At 45.0% G+C, this 8,140-nt stretch overlaps 1 pseudogene; it reads right to left on the reverse strand.

The window, feature by feature from the left end:
- Positions 1 to 6,709: 6,709 nt before the first annotated feature.
- LOC111813331 lies at positions 6,710 to 7,671 on the reverse strand (annotated as a pseudogene).
- Between the last annotated feature and the right edge of the window lie 469 nt (positions 7,672 to 8,140).

Here is an 8,140-nt window from a genome sequence, read left to right on the forward strand (position 1 = left end):
AACAAATATATTAAAAAAAAAAAAAAAAAGTCTTGGGCTGGGGATGTAGCTCAGTGGCGCAGCACCTGCCTTGCAAGTGATAGGCCCAGTGTTTGATTTCCTGTACCAAAAAAGAAAATAGTTTTAAAAAAGCTGATGATGGCACCCCTCCAACACAGATGCGCACACACACACACACACACACACACACACACTTTCAATTACCTCCAATTGTCATCATGCCCCCAGCACCACCCAACAAGGTCTCACTATATGGTTGAGGCTGACCTCAAACTCACAGGGATCATCTGAATGCTGGTATTGCACAGTCATGTGCCACCATGCCAGTCCTCCCATTGCTCTTAGACCAAAATCCTTCACAAATGTTTCAGTCTGGGCTGGCTGTGCCTCAAGCACACTTCAGCGAGCTGATTTTCTCTTAGTGGGAATCTGTTTCCCTCCACCACAGGGCCCTCGTACTTGCTGGGATGCCTGGCATGATCTTCCCCACCGCCACTCACATGGTCCAGTCCTGCTTTGCCTTTGGACCTCGTCATTACCCTGGCTTTCTCAGGATAGCCTCTTCTTGGCTATCCAGACCAATGGCTATCGTTCCTCAGAACTCAACAGATTACACCTAAATCCAACCCACAGAAGCTTCTGGGTGTTCTTATAGCCTATTAGAGCTCCTCTTGCCTCTCCCTGGAATCCTATTCTTCTATAAACTCTCAGACCCTGCTGAGGTTCTGCCTTGTGGAAAGAGCATGTTATTTTGCTCCTATGAACCCAAGCTTTCAAAATCAAAGATCTACTGAGTATACCGATTCTCCTACAGCAGTGAGGGGGTTTTTGGTGTTGTTTTTTGTTTTTGTTGGCGGAACTGGTAATTGAAGTCAGACCCATGTGCTCCTATAGCAGTAAGAATAAAACACAAATTAGCCTTTCAGGTTTTTTTTTTTTTTTTCAGGTTTTGTTTTGTTTTTCTAGTACTGAGAGTGAACTCAGGGCCTACTTAGCACTGAGCAATAGCCCTAATCCATTTATTTATTATTTATTTATTTATTTATTTATTTCTTGTACTGAGGATTGAACTCAGGGTCTTTGTACTGAGCTACATTCCCAGCCCTTTTTACATTTTAAATTTTTTTTTTTTTATGAGCAGAATATATTTATTGAGAGAAAGAAAGCTCCTGTCCAAGAGAGGGACAGGAGGGGGGCCCGAGAGGGTAGTTCCCCAATTTTTAAATTTTGAGACAGGGTTTCACTAAGTCACTAAATTGCTCAGGCTGGGCTCTGGCTTCTGATCCTCCTGTTTCAGTCTCTGAGTCTGCTGGAATTGCAGGCTTGTGCCACACCATGCTTGGCTCAGCAGATGATGCTGACATTCAAAGTAGGCAATTACTTCTTGTATTCTTTGCCCTGGGCTTTAGGGGGGACCATCTAATGCAGATCTGCAAAGTCCTGGATTTGCCTCAAGGAAACTGGATGACAGCAAGGCTGGGTCCAGGAATAGAGGAGGCTGTGGCCAAAGCTGACTCCAGGGAGAGCTGGAGCGCTGGGCGGGAGACTATGCTGAAAGTCAGACCCTTTTCTTGGCACCCCAGCCAAGAAAGATGTTAGAGCAGCATCCAAGCTACTTTAGCAGGATCACTTGGGCTGGAGTGCAGCCCAGTGGCCCAATGTTTGCACAAGACCTTTAGGACCCCCCCACCAATAAAACCATTCTGGGTCCTGTGTAGGCAAGGGATTGCAGATGGCAGGGGACACAGGGGACAGGATCAGAGCAGGAAACTAAGGAAAGAGGCTGCCAGGACACTGTAAGGAGAGGCCAGGGGCTATGAGCAAGACTGATGGGTAAGGTGAGAGTTGGGTCCTACACACATCTGCAGGGGTGACTGAGGTTCCCCAGTGGTTAGCAAACAAGCAGAACCCAAGGAAGCTTCACCTGTCCCAAAAGCATAGGACGTAGGTTCTTCATGTCCCCTGCACTGCTGATAGCGTGTGACTCCAGACTGCAGTGATGTTGACTTTAGAGGACACTGACCTTCCAAAGGACATCCTGCATGTCACAGAGGAGCAGAAAGCAATCTTGCACATACTTTGTAGGCAAATGGGACAGGAATATATTGGGAAAATATCTCCTTCCCTAAGAATTGGGCAAATCCAACTTCCTGAAATACAGTGACAGTTTTAATGGGGAAAGAAGGAAGGAAACTGAGGAACCAAAGGAAAAGTAGAAGAATCAGAGGGAAGAGACCTATGAGGGAGGTGGCAAAACCTGAGTGGCCAATGGAGCAAATGGAGTCACTGGTGCCCTGCCCCCTGTTAGCCCCAGATCACTGGTGGTGAACCTATGGCACATGTGCTATAGTCAGCTGTTTGTTACTGAATTCTCTGAAAGGTTCCCAATCTCTGCTAGACCAATGAGCTAAATACACTTCTGTCCTTTATTTTTCCAGTACTGTGGATTGAACCCAAGGCCCCAAGTACACTAGGTAAGCACTCTAGGACTGAGATACACATTTGTTCCCCTCTTAAACTTTTATTTTGAGGGGCTGGTGAGATGGCTCAGTGGTCTAAAGCACCTACTTGGAACAAGCTTAGCAAAGCACAGGGACTGCGGTTCAATCCCTCAACACCACATGCCAGACAGGCCTGCCCCCTGATGGGATGAGCTGGCCACACACACACAAATAAATAAATAAATAAAATTAAAAAAATAATTAAAGTATTAAAATTTTATTTTGAGGGGCTGGGGAGAATACTCAGTGGTCTAAAGCACCTACTTGGAACAAGCTTAGCAAAGCACAGGGACCACAGTTCAATCCCCCAGCACCACATGCCAGCCCGCCCCGCCCCCTGGTGGGCTGAGCTGGCCACACACACACACACACACACACACAAATAAAATAAAAAAAAATAAATAAAATAAAATTTTATTTCGAAAATGGGTCTTACTATGTATTCTAGGCTGGCCTCAAATTTGTAATCTTCTTGCCTCAGCCTCCTGAGCAGCTGGAATTACCGATGTGTACCGCAATACCTAGCAATCTTACATTTCATAAATGACTCTCCATGGTATTCATTTATAGCAACAGAAAATGAACTAAGACAAGGATTGCGTGATTTTTTTTGTCTTGTTTTGTTTTTGTTTTTGAGGTAGGAATTACTATGTAGTGCAGGTTAGCCTTGAACTCGCTATGTAGTCCACAGTGGGCTCAAACTTGTGGCAATCCTCCTGCATCAGTATCCTGAGAGCTGGGATTACAAGCAGGCTCTATGATGCCTGGCCAAATTACGTGAATTTTGTGAGTTAAAAAGAATTGGTCAAACAGTCTCCTATTGTAGCCTAATGACTGAGATACCCCCAAATGTGTGTCCTCTTTCTCCTGTACCTTCCTTGTCTCTGGCATTATTGGACTTTTAAATCCATGCCAAGGGCTGGATAAATAATACTTGCTGTTTACTAGCAGGAAAGTTGAGCATTTCTGTACTAGTCATCTCCTTTTTTCGAAACTGTCAATTGCCTATTCCTAGTCTGTCACCACTTTTGTAACTATCTTGTGGGCTTTCTTTCTTTTTACTTAGTGAATTGCACAAACTTATCACTTTGTGAAGGGAAGACCATGTCTCAGTCATTATCAGCACATAGTAGGTACTTTATAAACTAAAAAAATTTGTTTTACATAACAAGTGCTTTTTGCTGCAAGTATTGGATGTCAACTTAAAGAAGTAAAAAGGGGTGCACTGCAAGTGGAGAGGTGTCCCCATCCAGCCCAGGGCAGGAGTAGGGAGGGGTCTTTGGGGTTGGCAAGCAGGAAGGGAAAGCACAGGTGCCTGGCAGTTCTCCATTTTCTCTCTCTGTTCTCACAGAACAATTTCTATGTTCTCAGCTTCTCCCTTTTTTACAGTCTGGGCCCTCCTGTTTCTGTGCCCTGGTAGAAGGCTGGCCTTGACCTTTGTGACTTCAAGCCACATTCTGAGGTTATTGGGCTGTGTATCAACACCCCTGCCCCAAAGACTGTAGGAAGAGGAGCGCTGATTGGCCTTGTGTGGGTCAGAGTAACCTCGCCTCTTCCAGCCAACTGCAGCCTCCTGGGCTGGGCCAGTGTAAGTGAGATAGATGGTCAAGGGCACTGCCTTAGCAGAGCCAGAGAAAGTCATTTCCTACAAGGCTAAGGGGACAGAACTGAGGGACCAGGCCCCAAGCCACACCTCGCTCCTGGTGTCCTTGGTGTCTTGCTATTAGTTGGCAGGGTGGTGTGAGCTCCCCATGTGGGACCAGGCAGCTGGCATCTCTGATCAGCACTGCTTTGCTTCTTTACTTCATCCAGTGTTTCCTTAGTGTGCAGCCCTTCTCCAGCCCTGAGGAAAGGTGCTGCAGGAGTAGGCATCTGTCCAGGCCCCTAGCACGGGATCAGATGTGGGGTGGGCATGCAATCCACTGCAATCCTAAGAGAGTTAGGCTGGGTTTTCCCCAGTGCTGCTGTGTAATGAGGGACTTGGAGCTGGGAGGCTATGGGCCTGAGGGTGCTAGCGCTGTCAGGAGGTGAGATTGTCCTAAAAACCACCCAGAGAAGAAAGACAGGCACTGACATCATGGGGACAGTATTAGAGCCTCAGATCAAGCCCACCTAAAAACAACTGAACTGAATGCCTTTCAGCCTAAAGATAGAAATTCTATAATATACAACAATGTGAAAGGACCATCAAGACACTGAGGATTGAACTCAGGCCCTTGAGCTTGCCAGGCAAGCGCTTATTGCACTGAGCCATCTCCCCAGCTCCCCAAATTTTTATTTGTTTATCTATTTATTTATTTTGACACTTACTCTGTAGTGCAGGCTGGCCTCAAACTCATAGTAACCCTCATAGTGACACTCCTTCTGAGTGCTAGGGTTACAGGTGCGGACCACTACACCAGGCAATAAGCCAAATATATAATGTCAAAGAGTAAAGAGTGGTGGTTGAGGGGCCAGGGAGATGGCTCAGTGGAATAAGCACTTGCCTGGCAAACGCAAGGGCCTGAGTTCAATCCCTGGTTCCACCAAAAAAAAAAAAAAAAAGTGGTGGTTGCCAGGGTGGGGCAAGGGAGAGATGAGGAGTTCTTATTTAATGGGTGAATAAGTTAAATAAAATGAATGAATTCTGGAGTCTTTTTCTACTACATTGTATCTATAGTCAACAATAACTACTCTACACTTAAAAATGTGTTAAAAGTGTCGATCTCATGCTAAATGATATTACTTTTCTTTCTTTTTTTTTGGCGGAACCAGGGATTGAACTCAGGCCCTTGCACTTGCCAGGGAAGCGCTTATTCTAATCAGCCATCTCCCCGGCTCAATATTTATGTATAAATGATATTACTACAATTAAAAATGAGAGGAAGTGGGCTGTGGAGAGAGCTCAGTGGTCTAAGCACCTTCCTAGGCAAGCACAAGGATCTGGGTTTATCCCCAACCACTGTGCCAGCCCTGCCCTGGGCATGCGAGTTGGCCACTAAGAGCTAGTGAGATGGTGCATGCCTGTAATTTCAGCACTGGGGAGGCTGAAAACAGGAGGATCACTAAGAGTCCAAGCTGTGTAGTGAGTGAGACCTTGTACCAAATACATTGAAGAAGGAGGAGGAGGAGAAGGAGAAGGAGAACGAGAGGGTGAAGAACAAAGGAAATGTCAGATATGGTGGTATACACCTTTCATCCCAGCATTTTAGGACGCTAAGGCAAGAGAATCAGAAGTTTGAGTCCAGTCTGGGCAATTTAGAGACTTAGTGAAACCTGTTTTGAGAAAGAAAGAATGAAAGAACTAAAGAAAGGAAAGAAGGAAAGAAGGAAGAAAGAAAGGAAGGAAGGAAGAAAGAAAGAAAGGCCTGACTGGGAATGCAGTGTGTAAAGCATCCTATCCATTCCCTCTGAAAGAAGAGGCAAAGGATTACAAGCCCTGCCTGTGCTGCATAGCAAGTGCAAAGCCAACCTGGACTGCATAGCAAGACCATGTCTCAGAAACCAAGAACAAAACCAAAACACCATGAAAGCCCTCTTAGCGTATCATTTCTGGATATGCTGCAAGCACATCTGAACTATGGATCTGAAATGCAGCCAGGACTCAACGCAAGCAGCACAGGGTTAAGCTGGGGAGGGGTGGAGAACAGGAAGGCTCACTGGGGGCTGAGAGTGTCTGTGATCATTTATTTCGTAAACGATGTTATGAAGCAAATATGTCAAAATGTTTAGATTTGCAAAAGCTGAGCTGTGAGTGTATAGACATATGTATATAATAGATCTTTGTGCGGATGTTTGAAATGTTTTATAATTTTTAAGAAAGTGTTCTTAAGTGTTAGGGATTTAGATTCACGCTCAGGGTCATATCTCCTCTTCCCCATCTACAAGCTGTGCTTGAGACAAGTTCCTTCCTCTGTCATCTGTGACAGATGTCACCTCCTTTTCACCTGAAGAGAATACCATGGAGTTAACACTAGGAAATAGATTGCCAATTTTCTCTTTTCTAAAGTAAATTTTATTGGCCGCTGTTTTTCTTCCTTTTCCCTCCTTCCTTCTTCTTTTTTAAAAAATGTATCAGTTATTGGGCTGGGAAGATGGCTCAGTGGAATAAGTGCTTCCCTGGCAAGTACAAGGGCCTAAGTTCAATCCCTGGTTCCACCAAAAAATAAAAAATTAAATAAATAAATAAATAAATGTATCAGTATTTAATTAGGTTCTTGGTAAGAAATTTAGAACACTAATTTATGAGGACAAATTCCATTTGTTAGAGCAAAAATTGATTGCAGGTAGCCCTGGAGCTGAGGAATAGCTTTGATTTTTGCTAAAATTTGTGAGTCCACCGTTTTCTGATCTACCTTGTGCTGCTCTGAAATCTGGGATCTCTCTTTCTCAGTGTCAAAGATCTTGCCTTCCTGGTGTCTGGGTTTCTGCAGCTTCTTCTTGAAATAAGCATCAGTGAGGTGTTTGGGGATTTTCACTTTGCTGATATCAATTTTTATAGAGGTGGCAATGACAAATTTCTGGTGTATTCTTCATAGAAGAACATGATTAAGGCTAAAAGGCTCAGTCACAAGTAGCAAGCCACTGGCCAACTGCTTTAGAAAGACTCCTCTTTTGCCTCTGTGATGCCCGGTGAGGATGATCAAGATGGTGCTGGGAATGATGCTAGCTGGAAGTTTCCTCACATGCTGACTGAAGGGTTTCTTGCCGTCGCTCAAGAGCTTTCAGGATACATCTTCAACAGGGTAGTATGTAGGCATTTTTCAAAGCTTAACTACAGCCAGGGAGCTGGCTCAGTGGAATAAGCACTTGCCTGGCAGGTACAGTAGCCTGTGTTCAATCCCCAGTTCCACCGGAAAAAAAAAAAAAAAGCTTAACCACAACGCAGGTACCTCCATTCTTGTCCCCACCAACTGGTTTTGTGATCATAGCAAGAACTTTCTCCTTTTTCTTCTCAACCTTTGATTTAGCAGCTGTGTACTTTCTCTTGTAGAAAGCCTTTCTGGAATACATAGCAGATCAGGAGTATCTACCAATTCCTCTAACCAAGACAGGATTTCGTCTGCAGTGGGGCTGCCCCTTCTTGGACTTTTTTGCCTTCACCTTTTTTACTAGTACCACTGGCAGAAACCTTCTTGGCTTCGGGTTTCTTCTCTTTAGTGTCTGGTTTTTCAGTTTTTTCACCCACCATCTTGCAAGATGGGACCTCCTTCCTTTTTACCTGCCTCCCTGCCTCCCTCCCTCTCTCTTGCAACAAGATCTTGCTACACAGGGCCACCCAGCTTAGGCAGGTGCAGTGACCAGGGTTTAACCCCCATTGTGCTGTGCCTGCCCCGTGTGTGGGGCATGCTGAGATGGTGACTGAGATGGAGGTGTTGTAAGAAATTACATCTCTTTTATGGTGGCGCATGCCTGTAACCCCAGCATTTGGGAGGCTGAAAACAGGAGGATCACCACAAGTCCGATCTGTGTAGTGAGACCTTGTACTAAAATTAAAAAAAAAATAGTATTAAAAAGAAGATTGTGGGGGCCGGGGAGATGGCTCAGTGGAATAAGTGCTTCCCTGGCAAGCGCAAGGGCCTGAGTTCAATCCCCAGTTCCGCAAAAAAAAAAAAAAAGATTGTGTTACACAGTCCAGGCTGGCCTCAAACTTTCGGTGA

The sequence above is a fragment of the Octodon degus genome, unplaced genomic scaffold (assembly GCF_000260255.1).
Source record: "Octodon degus isolate 3935 unplaced genomic scaffold, OctDeg1.0 scaffold00184, whole genome shotgun sequence".
Classification (NCBI taxonomy): domain Eukaryota; kingdom Metazoa; phylum Chordata; class Mammalia; order Rodentia; family Octodontidae; genus Octodon; species Octodon degus.